This window comes from Leptodactylus fuscus, chromosome 1 (genome assembly GCF_031893055.1).
Source record: "Leptodactylus fuscus isolate aLepFus1 chromosome 1, aLepFus1.hap2, whole genome shotgun sequence".
NCBI lineage: Eukaryota > Metazoa > Chordata > Amphibia > Anura > Leptodactylidae > Leptodactylus > Leptodactylus fuscus.
Window position 1 is genome coordinate 244,284,192 of NC_134265.1, and position 13,098 is coordinate 244,297,289.

The 13,098-nt window shown below is 44.6% G+C and overlaps 1 protein-coding gene across 1 annotated transcript in view; it reads left to right on the forward strand.

Moving 5' to 3' along the window:
• The first annotated feature begins 4,858 nt into the window (after nucleotides 1–4,858).
• HERC3 (HECT and RLD domain containing E3 ubiquitin protein ligase 3) overlaps nucleotides 4,859–13,098 on the forward strand; it is a 62,534-nt gene continuing 54,294 nt past the window's right edge. The window contains exon 1 of the mRNA XM_075285074.1: nucleotides 4,859–4,932. The gene's annotated coding sequence lies outside the window, so the exon portion shown is untranslated. The remainder of the gene's footprint in view (nucleotides 4,933–13,098) is intronic.

Genomic DNA, 13,098 nt, shown 5'->3' on the forward strand with positions numbered 1-13,098 from the left:
ATAGACTGGTCGCCATATACCTATTAATCACTTGAAACACAGGAACAATTATGTTGGGTGTGTCACAAGCATGCTCATGGTGTAGCACAGCAGCTTACAATCTTATAAACCATTCACAATGTCCCCAAAACACAAATAACAGTGTCAAAGAACAAATGGACGAGTTTGTTGCTGAGCAGGGTGTCACGGGTGGAGGATTTATTCCAATATCCCACAGCTGTGATGTTCCTAAAATATTGTATTGTTAATGTGTGATGAGCCATTATATATTACATGGGGACACTGTAGTGGCACTCTCCCACAAAATAGAGCAACTAGAGTACGCCCTCCAGGACAGCTCATTCTGGGAGACCTGGCACCACATGGACACAAAGCTCAAGAAAAACTCCCTCCACATCCAAAACGGCAATATCTGGCTCAATTACTTCAGAGGTCTCTACAAAAACATCCCAGAAGAAGACCTAACTCCAGAACAGCAACAGATAACCACCAAACTGAGGGATATGGAGAAAGTCATCAAAGACTTCCAGAACCCTCTGGACTCACCAATCACCATAAAAGACATACAGGAAAGAATAGCCCTGCGGAAATGCAAAAAGGCCAGCGGCTCTGACGGCCCCCTACCAGAGGTGATCAAAGACAGCTCTCCAGCAATACACGCGGCACTGGCAAAACTATTCACCCTCGTCCTCAATGCAGGACATTTCCCCCAAGACTGGAACAAAGGCCGCATAACCCCCATCTACAAGAATGGGGACCAATACGACCCCAACAACTACAGAGGAATCTGCATCAGCAGCACGCTGGGGAAACTGTTCAACAGCATTATCAATAACAGAATCCTCACCTTCCTCACACAACATGGGGTCCTCAGCAAGAGCCAAGCAGGGTTCATGCCAAACCACTGCACTACAAACCATATCTATACCCTGCACAGCCTCATCAAGACACACGTCCACAACACCAGAAGAGGCAAGATATTTGCCTGCTTCATGGACTTTAAGAAGGCCTTCGACTCAGTATGGCACCCAGGCCTGCTCCTAAAACTCCTAGAGAGTAAAATAGGAGGAAGAACGTACGACGTCATCAAGAGCTCCTACACCAGAAACCAGCGCAGTGTGAAGGTGAACGGGAAAAGGGCAGCATACTCCCAACAGGCCCGAGGGGTCAGACAAGGCTGTAGCCTGAGCCCAACTCTCTTCAACATCTACATCAATGAACTGGCTACAGCTCTGGAGGCCTCACCAACTCCAGGCCTCACTCTGAACAACCGGGAGGTGAAGTTCCTGCTATACGCCAACGACCTCCTACTCCTGTCCCCCACCGAGAAAGACCTCCATGAAAGCCTGTCAGTGCTGGAGAAATTCAGCACCACATGGGCCCTACCCATGAACCAGACGAAGACCAAAGTCATGGTATTTCAGAAGAAGGGCCACAATAAAGCCCCCACCCCACAATTCACACTGAATGGCTCCACACTGGAGAAAACCAACAGCTACACCTACCTGGGGCTGGAGCTTAGCCAATCAGGATGCTTTAAAGTAGCAATAGAAATCCTGAAAGGAAAAGCCTACAGAACCTTCTACGCCATCAGAAGACAACTGTACCACCTCAAACCACCGGTGAGGGTCTGGCTGAAGATATTTGACGCAGTCATTGCTCCGATCCTTCTCTATGGCAGTGAGGTTTGGGGCCCAGCCACCTACCCAGACCAGTCAAAGAGGAACTCTAGCTCAACAGAGACCTTCCACCTGGAGTTCTGCAAGTACCTCCTCCATGTCCATCGCTGCACCTCCAACATGGGATGCCGGGCAGAGCTAGGCAGACTCCCCCTATGGCTCACCATGCAGAAGAGGATGCTATCATTCCAGACACACATACAGGGCAGCAGCCCTGGCTCTTACCACCACCAAGCCTGGCTGAGCCACAGAGCCCTGAGAAAACCCGATACCCCCCAAACAAGCATCAGCCATCTGCCAAGACAAAACCCCCAACATGCCCTGAACAAGGCTCAAATAAAAGGAGTCATTGAGAGAGACAAAGAGCGGTACATCGAGGAATGAAGAAGCGCAATAAATAACTCCAAGAAACTCACCGTGTACCAGTCACTGCAAAGGGACTACACCATGGCCACCTACTTGGATACCCCACCCCAAACACATACAGACCCTGAGCCAGTACAGACTGAGTGCCCACAACCTGGAGATAGAGACGGGGTTACACAGGCAGACGTACAAGCTACGGGAGAACAGACTGTGCCAGCACTGTGACCAGGGGACCCTAGAAGACAAGGCCCATTTCCTGCTACACTGCACCAAAGACTCTCTGCACATATCCCAGACTTCACATCTGCAGACGAGAAGAGGAAACTCAGGAAACTCTACATCCTACTGGGAGAGGAAGAGGCTACTGTGGAGATCGCTGCCCAATACGTGTCCAGCTGTCACCAAACAAGAGGAAGATGAAACCCCACGAACAGTTATACCCCAAATCACCCCCCCCCCATACAGCTGGAACCAACTAAGAGGAAGATGAGACCCCACGGACTGTTATACCCCAAATCACCCCCCCCTCCCATACAGTTGGCACCAACTAAGAGGAAGATGAGACCACACGGCCTGTTATACTCCAAATCACCCCCCCCCCCAAGAGGAAGATGAGACCCCCATGGACTGTTATACTCCAAATCACCCACCCCACCCCCCATGCAGCGATCACCAACTAAGGGAGCGTTCACACTACCGTCGGTGTCTGACAGCTAGTGTCCGCTGCTAATGTCCGTTCAAAATCTTGTGCGGACATTAGCAGCGGACACTAGCTGTGTCCGTGACATTTTGCATTCATTTAAATGGACATCGGGTGCGTTCTTTTACAGTCCGTGTCTGTCCTTAACTGTCCGTTCCCAAAGATGTCCGATCTTTCAAGTGGACATCAAAAACCTACATGTCGGGTTTTGCTGTCCGCTTGAAAAGTCGGACATCTTTGGGAACGGACAGTTAAAGGGATTCTACCATTAAAACACATTTTTTTCTAGGTAACACGTCGGAGTAGCCTTTAGAAAGGCTATTCGTCTCCTACCTGTGGAAGTGCTCTCCGCCGCGTCGTTCGTTCAAAATACCGGTTTGTACCGGTATGCTAATTAGTTCTCTCGCAGCGAAGGGGGCGTCCCCATCGCAGGAGCAGCGATGGGGGCGTCCCCATTGCAGCTCGAAAACTGACCGCAGCGCCGCCTCTCTGGTCTTCGGTGTCCTCCCCTTCCTTCTTTAGCGTACTGTCGGACGCCTGCATAGTACGCTCTGTTCGGCGAAGATTGCCGAACGTACTGCGCATGCGCGAAATTGCGGTCCCAGCCATAGTGCGGGCACCGCAATTTCGCGCATGCGCCGTACGTTCGGCAATCTTTGCCGAACAGAGCGTACTGCGCAGGCGTCCGACAGTACGCTGAAGAAGGAAGGGGAGGACACCGAAGACCAGAGAGGCGGCACTGCGGTCAGTTTTCAAGCTGCAATGGGGACGCCCCCATCGCTGCGAGAGAACTAATTAGCATACTGATACAAACCGGTAATTTGAACGAACGGCACGGCGGAGAGCACTTCCATAGGTAGGAGACGAATAGCCTTTCTAAAGCCTATTCCGACGTGTTACCTAGAAAAAAATGTGTTTTAATGGTAGAATCCCTTTAAGGACAGACATGGACTGTAAAAAAACGCACCCAATGTCCAATTTAAATTAATGCAAAATGTCACGGACACAGCTAGTATCAGATGCTAATGTCCGCACAATATTTTGAACGGACATTAGCAGCGGACACTAGCTGTCGGACACCGACGGTAGTGTGAACGCCCCCTAAGAGGAAGATGAGACCCCAAGGACTGTTATACCGCCAACTCCCCCCCCCAAACCCATCTTCCCCCCACCCCACTTTACTAGCTTTGGCAATGCCAAATATCTATTCGGACGTGCCAATAAAGCTTGTTTGATTTAATCTATGTGATGGGGTGATGAGGGGGGGGTATTATAATTTGTGCGGGTTAGCTATGTCTAAGTGGTGATGGGATTGGTCCACTTATGAAAACTATGTACTGGGCCCACCAATGTGTTAAAATGGCACTGTTTTGGAGGTCTACGGTATTTATAAAAGAGGTCTTGTATGGGGTATGTATAAAGGGTGGTCTTCTTTATGGCCCCCATCTGGTGTACAGTCTACATTACTGTGGTCTTTCTTTATTTAAGAGGATGTCCGGGCTAAAATTTTATTTTTTAATTAGGCCAGGGGAGGGTAAAAAAAAAAAAAAATACTTGTATATCGTCTGTTCCGATGTCTCCCAGTGCGGTCTGGTCCTGTAGCGCCATTGTTGTCCACACATGACCTAAGGAAGGGACCTCACAGCTGGCAAGGAATACCACTGCAAGGACTCAAGGAGACAGCCCTGCCCCAGGTTAATTAAAAAAATAATGAATTTGGAGGTGTGTTGAAGGTACGTGTTATATATAGTGATGTCAAGTCTGTAATTTGGAAGTGACACGCTATAAATGGGTAGTGTATAATGTTGGGGTGGAATGTGATATGCTCTTCGGAGTTAAACATTGTACTTCACCTCTGTCAGGTTAGTGTCCTCAGGACCTCGACGTCAGAGACAAAAGCTCACGAAGCAACGAGCTCTGAGAGACACCTACGGAGCTGTGACAAGAGCCGCCCCCTCTCCCGCCCGCATTCTGAGGGAAGGCGAACGAGCTATTGCTATTGGCTACTGGTTGCTGTCAAGCGTCCCCGCCCCCGTACTGAGGGACCGAGTATGAGCTACTGCCATTGGCTGGACTCGCTGTCACTCATAGACCAGAGTGGGCGGTGCTTGTGTGGGAGTCGTTTCGTAAACTTCCATGTTATTATTGTGACAGAGGAGCTGGTGAGGTCTGTGTGCCGGGGGCCAGGTAAGCTGCAACATTTGCTCTACACACTCTGCATTCTATAGGCTCACTGCGCCCCTTCCCCCTCCATATCATGACATCCAGCTGTGACTGCTATAGTGACTGGCACTGACAACAGAGGAATGGCTGGTTATAAGGGAAGTGAGCTGCGATCAGCCTGCTCGTCATTTCAGGCATTTGGTGTACTAGATAGGCCTGGTGTGGAGATTGAGCTCCTGGCACGGAGGGCATTGCTGTCAAGATCAGTGGAGTTTCCATTGAGTGCAGCTCCTTCAATTGAATACGATTTGGCAGCTGCTGCAGGAAGGGATTTATATGTTGTAAGCTGTGATCAGGACGGCCAGTTCCTATAAATCTGCTCATTCGCAGTCGTCACAACGCCATGGTATTTGGGCAGAGATTTCGGACCTGCACGTCACCCTTTATGTTCCTTATTCCCATATACTGATCAACAGATCAGTGTGGGAATTTGGAGTATACAGGGCGAGCTACAGAGCTCTTGTCATGGGCAAAATCCCTAGAGATTTTCCTTGAATTCAATGTTAAACCTTCTTTAACAGCAAGGAGCTTACCAGTATATGTAACCAAGGTGTAAAGAAGAGGGTTCTCATTACCGCCATGACTATCTCAATACTTTACATCTTCTTACACTGCCTAGCTTTTGCTTCCTAGCCACTAAGAAACACTTGTGGTATAGAGGTTAATGATAATTTTCCCTGGTGATCTGAGGGTTTTGCAGTAGTGTATGAGGGCATGCCACCACCTCCTCTAAGTTCTTAGCATCTGTTAATAAGTGCTGATCCACCGATTCCAGCACAGTTGGAATTTTTTTTCTAGCTCCCACCATTCCTGAGCAATCCATGCATTTATGTTGAATACCTGATTTGTTAATTATACTATGTTCTCTGTCAGATAGGCAGTGTCAGGCAGGAGCAGTCAAGGAGGCGTGATTCAGAACTCTAGAGGATGACAGTGTGAGGGCGCAGAATCACATCCTTTGCCTTCTTCTGTCGCCGTCAATCTGATAGCATATTGGTAAGGAACGTCCTCTCATAGTACGCCTATATATTCTTGTACTGTGCAGTAATCTTGGTATTTGAAACTGATAGCCCAAATATCTCTGAAATTGAGGCAGATACCTGCAAAATTATAGTGCACCAAACTTGCCACTATCGGCAGTCGTATAAAACACTACCTATCTTCGAGGACATAAAATGTTCTCTTTCATGGATTCTCTCACAATGACAATCAGTGGTCATATACCTCATTAGGGCTTATAGATGTCTAGGAGGGGGATTCATGATTTGCCCTCATCTCTATCCAGTATTCCTTTCAATTGAATGGGTGCCAGGTGGTAATATATTTATATTTCTCCTAAAATTTTTGACCAGCCACAACTTCACCTGATGGTAGGGGGTTTCAGAAGCTGGAGATGTAGATCTAATTGCTGTGGGTTTCTCAAGAGAAGGGATTGACCTCTTAAATGCCAGTAATGTTCAGAGGTACTAAAAAGAAATTGATACCCGCAAACCTGCTGATGTAGTGGAGTAGTAAATACCACCATCCCTGGTGGTGGAGAGGGATAGATATTGAAGGCTTCCCCATGGCTGGATTGGCATGGCGTTGAACAGATTTCCATTGACTGATTTAACACAATGGGATTTTCACCATATATTTAATGAATATTGTCATTGATAATTTATTATTGGAGCAGCAAACTAAAGCTTGTTCAAGATATACACAGTGGCATGCAAAAGTTTGGGTACCCCTTGTCAAAATGATTGCTACTATGAACAGTTAAGGAAGTTGAAGATGGAAAGATCTGTAAAAGTTGACACATTCCCTTTGTATTTTAACCCCTTAGCACTATTTCACGTACATGCACGTCAGGGAATGTGGTTCATTCCCACGTGCCTGTACGTGATGGAGATCGCACCGGCTCTGCTTCTAACTAACAGCCAGGCTCCCGCTGTAACAGCAGAGACGGTGATAACACCGATCCCCGCTGTTTATAACCCCTAAGATGCGGCTTTCAATAGTCAAAGCGAAAGTAAAAAAAATGCTGGCAGCATCGGGAGCCGAAGTTAGCTCTTAACATCCTGCTCCTTAAACCCCGATTAATGCTGAATCGGCGATCCAGTGGATCACTGGTTCAGGTCCCCTAGTGGGACATCAATAAAAAGTTTAAAAAAAGAATTTAAGTCTATAAAAAATAAATAAATAAATGAATCAAACAAAGAAATAATGATTTTTTTTTTGCCATCTCGCCTTATTTAAAATGCTATAAAAAGTGATCAAAAAGTCACACATACCCCAAGACAGTACCAATAAAAAGCACAGATCCTCCCGCAAAAAATAAGCCCTCAACCAACTCTGTCAACCGAGAAAAAAAATGCTACACATCTCAGAAGATGGCGATGCAAAAATAATTGATTTCTTTCCCCAAATTGTTTTTTGTTCTGCAGAACTAGTAACGCATAAAAAAACAATATAAATGAAGTATCGCCGTAATCGTATTGACCCGCAAAATAAAGGTCACCTGTTACTTATACACTACACTGGGTGGAAAAAAAAATAATAGTTAAAAAGCAATACCAGAATTGCTGGGGAGGTTTTTAATCCACCAAGAAAGAGTTAATAAAATTTATTCTATAGTTTATAGGCACCCAGAAATGTTGTCATTGCATAATACATTTCATCCCGCAAAAAACAAGCCCTCATATGGCCACATCACCAGAAAAAAAAATAAAAAAAAATATATATATATATATATATAGCTTATACAATGTGAAGACAAAAATCCAAAAAAAAAAATCACCAAATCATTAGAACACAACTGGCGGCGGCAGGAAGGGAATGTATAAGTTGTGCGAGCGTATATCAGCCGACACCCCAAATTTAGAGCTTACAAGGGAAAATATACCAGAACTGACCCCCAGAGTGCCCCCCCAAAAAAAAATCTTAGGAGCTACTGGGGATATAGTGGAGAATTTGGTGTTCCCCATGCACTCTGCACAGCTTATATATTCACGCTCCACCATCCGCTGTGCAGTCATGTCTGGGATACTAATGGTCATTAGACCCCTGATAAATTTTTTGAGGGGTGCAGTTTACAAAATGGAGTCACTTTTGGGGGTTTCCAGTGTTTTGGTACGTAGGGGCCTTGCAAATGCGAAATGGCACCTGTAAACTATTCCAGCAAAATTTGCTCTCCAAAAACCAAATAGCGCTCTTTCCATTCCAAGCCCCACCATGTTCCCATACAGCAGATTCCGACCACATATGGGGTATTGCCGTGTTCAGGAGAAATTGTGTAACAATCTTTGGGGGGGATTTTTCTTTTTTACCCCCTTGTGAAAATGAAAACTTTGGGGATAAAGTGACATTTTAGTAATTTTTCATTTACACATCCCAATGTTAATAAAATCTGTGAAAAGGCTGTGGGGTCTAAATGCTCACTATACCCCTTGATGAATTCTGTGAGGGGTGTAGTTTCCAAAATGGGGTCCCTTTTGGGGGGTTTCCTTTGTATTGATACTCTAGGGGCTCTTCAAATGAGACATGGTCCCTGAAAAGTATTCCAGCAAAATCTGCTTTTCAAACACCCTGTGTCACTCCTTCCCTTCCATGCGCTGCCGTCTGCCCAAAAATCAGTTTACACCCACATGTGGGGTATTTCTGTGCTTCGGAGAAATTGCCTAACAAAATGTGAGATGCATTTTTTCCTTTAACCCTTTGAGAATGTGTTAATTTTAGGGCCATATGAATGTATTATAGAAAAAAAATTAAATGTCTAAATTTCGCCTCCATATTGTTTTAATTTCTGTGAAATACCGTATTTTTCGGACTATAAGACGCACTTTTTTTCCTCCCAATATGGGAGGAAAATGTGTGTGCGTCTTATAGACCGAATGCAGCGTGTGCAGCGTCTGTGTCCTGTCTATGAGGAGCAGCACGGAGAGCAGCACGGTGCCTGCCTGCTCTGCCCCTCCTTCCCTGTCTGTGTCGCATGTTTGCAGGAGCGAGATATGAGAGGCAGCGAAGTAGGGGCGGGCCAGACAGGTGAAGGAAGCCTGGTTTCAAGCTTGCCGAGAAAACCACGCCTCCTTCTCCCATCTGGCCCGCCCCTCCTTCACTGCCTCTCAGATCTGGCTCCGGCAATGATGCCACACAGACAGGGAAGGAGGGGCGGGCCAAACGGGAGGAGGAGGCGTGGTTTTCTCGGCAAGCTTGAAACCACTCCTCCTTCACCCGTCTGGCCCGCCCCTACTTCCCTGCCTGTGTGGCTTCATTGCAAGAGCCAGATCTGAGAGGCAGTGAAGGAGGGGCGGGCCAGATGGGAGAAGGAGGTGTGTTTTCAAGTTTGCTTAGAAAACCACACCTCCTTCACCCGTCTGGCCCGCCCCTTTTTCTCTTCTTGCATAGCTTCACTTCCATGGATGAGATAGATTAGATATAGATGGATAGAAAGACAGACAGACACAGACAGATAGATGGATAGATAGGAGATAGGTAGATAGATAGATAGATGGATAGATAGATAGATAGAAAGACAGACAGACACAGATAGATGGATAGATAGATAGATGGATAGATAGATGGATAGATAGATGGATAGATAGATAGATAGATAGATAGACAGATAGATATAGATATATGTTCAAATCACCCCCATATCCCTAGAATACATATAAAACAAAAACATTACTGTGAAACACATACACATTTGGTATCCCTGTGTCCGAAAGCCCCCGGTTCTATTTACATTGGTGAAATATTATATTATTAGGTTATTAAATATTTCACCAATTTTTTTTCCTTAAAATTTTTTTTTCCCTATTTTCCTCCTCTAAAACCTTAGTGCGTCTTATGGTCCGGTGCGTCTTATAGTCCGAAAAATACGGTACTTAAAGGGTTAAAAAAAAATTCCCAAATGCTGTTTTGAATTATTTGAGGGGTGCAGTTTTGAAAATGGGGTGATTTATGGGGTTTTCTATTATACAGGCCTTTATAATCCCCTTCAGAGCTGAAGTGGTGCCTAAAAAATGAGTTTGGGAAATTTTCTTGTAAATCTGGAAAATCTAATATCCAAAATAAATTAAAAGACAATCAAAAGATGATGCCAATATAAAGCAAAGATATGGGAGATAATATGTATTAATGTATTTGTGTGATAGAACTATCTGTTTGAAAAGCAGAGCAGTTCACATTTTGAAAATTGTTTTGTTGTTTTTTTTTGCAAATTTCCATCAAATTTCCTATTTTTTAATAATAAATACACAAATATTGATTCGATTTGAACACTAACATGAAGTACGATGTGGCACAAGAAAACAATCTCAAAATCACTTGTGTAAGTTAAAGCGTCTCAAAGTTATTGCCATATAAAGTGACACATGTCAGTTTTAAAAAACGAGGCCTGGTCCTCAAGGAACTTTTGGGGTGTGTCCTTAAAGGGATTCTACCATTAAAACCTTTTTTTGTGGATAAGACGTCTGAATAGCCTTTAGAAAGGCTATTTGTCTCTTACCTTTAGACGTGGTCTCCGCTGCGTTGTTTCTTAGAAATACAGGTTTTTACCAGTATGCAAATTAGTTCTCTTGCAGCGATGGGCACGGGCCCCAGCGCTCAAACAGTGATGAGGGCATCCCCACCGCTGCCAGAGAATTGTCTTCAGCGCCGCCTCCTTCTTCGTCCGCAGCGTCATCTTCAATGTCTTCTTCTGGCGCAGGCTCGTAACTTCTAGGTGTCAAGCCTTAAGCAGAGCAGGCGTACAGGCCATGAGAAAATAGCCGCTTACACAGTATTGATAGCAAGTGGTACTGAGACTAAATTACACACATCTGGAGTTTATTAAGTAATTATGTGACTTCTAAAGCCAATTAATTGCGCTGGATTTTATTTAGGGGTATCTGAGTACAGGGGGCCTGAATACTTTTGCACATCACACTTCAGATTGAGCCGCCCAGATTCATGCTCTGCTTTTCCCACTGTCTCAAAAAAGTGTCGAGCTGGGAGGAGAGGCTGAGATGTTTTACACTGCACCAAGCTGTGGGCCGCTGTACATAGAGTCATGCCTGTAGTTGGTAATACCCAGTTGTGAGTTTATTCCTAAACTTCCCTAAGGTGTAACAGAAGAACAGCACGACTGTCCTAAAATAGGAGAGCTGCTTTCCCATCTTCCTCTTTATTTACACATCTCTAGTCTAAAGGGATCAAATCTATTTCTTGTGAAGCATGTCTGTCTTGTGTGTTCTACAGAATTTAAAGGGGCTCTATCATTGGGAAAAGTCATTTTTAGCTAAGTACATCCTTGTATAGCCTTTAAAAACGCTATTTCACACCTACCTTTTGTATGAAAATTGCCTCAGTGGCTTTTGAATGAGCCCATTTTTAGTCATATGCTAATTAGCTTCCAGCCAGCACAGGAAGTTCCCAGCAGAACTCCTCTCTGCTATTCTCTCCTATCTGTGTGTGCAAACAGGAAGTCATCATCATCAGCCTGTGCTGTACACATACATAGGAAAGAATAGCACAGAGGGTGCACGATGAGACTTCAGGGGTGAACTGAGAGGCTAATTAGCATATGAATAAAAACGGGCTCATTCAAAAACCACTGAGGCGATTTACATACAAAAGGTAAGTGTGGAATAGCCTTTCTAAAGCCTATGCAAGGATGTGACTTCCCAATGATAGAGCCCCTTTCAGGGAGCTGGATAGTAGCTTTATTGGCAGGGTGTGCCTGTCCTCAAGCTTGGTGACCGTTTGCAGCAGCAGTCAGCAGAAACATGAAAGCATCTCTGGGCTTTATTCCAGACTGTAACTTGGTTTCATAAAGCAAAGTATGTACAAAGCTACCCAACTTGTTTTTGTAGATTCCATCTATATTTGAGGTGTAAAATGACAACAGGAACCTTCAAGAGCAGCTCTCACCTCTCCTGACAAGTCCATAAAATGGATGGTTAAGGATGGTTATATCTGGAGGTTACTCAGTGCAGAAAAGTGTAATGGATTTGTGTATACACATTTTATTTAACTGTAAATTTACTTGCTGATTGTGTAATGAACGATTATTTCGCAGATGTGGCTATTGTTGGGGAGTTAGCTCAGTAGCAACAACGCGGACCCAACCAGTCAAAGACAGGGACACAAAATATGCAGCAAACAGGTTTATTTAGAAAAAAAACAGGAAAATAAATAAACCTTCACTTAAGGCACAAAATAAGCAAAATAAAGTACAGCCTTAACGTTAGGCAAAAAAACCAATGTGAAACAAAATCCTGCTCGAACTAACTATACATGTGTCTTACTACCAGCCACACGAACAAACAAATTGGCACGATACAGTCTTACCAGACTCCGAGTTTCAGGACAGACCCAGACGCCACCTCTAACTCCCTGGATCTGCCCTGAAGTGTAGGCTTGTCAGTCTTTTATGGCCTCATTAATGAGCCCAGTACCCATAGCTGGAGCTGAGGCCCATTCCAACCCGCCCTGGACCACACATATGTCAGAAACCTGGGGTTGATATAGCGGGACTCCAGAACTCTACTTGTCACCTTCTCACATATATACAGTTATTCCATATTGGTATTTGCAGTTGTTTAATATGTTCAATGATATTGGACTATGAAGGAATCTTAATGCTGAAAACATTCATAGAAAGATTATTCCTGGATGAAAGATCTTTTGTCTAAGAAGCAGACAAAAATTTCAGACATCACTGACTTCTTTCAAATGATAAACTTGTCATTGGTCAGCAAAATAAATAATTCCTTGTTAAAGGGGTTTTCTAGACCCAAATTGATTTTTCATACTAATGATCATCAACATGTGATCTGTTGGGGGCCAACACCCAAACCGCGCACATATTAACTGTTCTAGCAGCATCCAGAAAAAAATCTCTAAAAGTGTTAGAAATCTTAGGCTAGGTTTACATAACAGAATTTAGAGAGGAATTTAAGGCAGTCTTCTTCCACAGATTCCAGCCATAATTCTGGCCTTGTGGATCGGACCTCTGCTTCAGCTTTCCGCCAAGGGTTTGCTTGCCGGTTAGCTAATTGTGCTGATTTGCTTGAGCTTCATGCAGCAGATCCTGAGGCTCAGTTAGCCTCACAACCTGTGGGAAGATTGAACATGGTGCTTCTTTTTTCAGAGTTGTGATAAAAT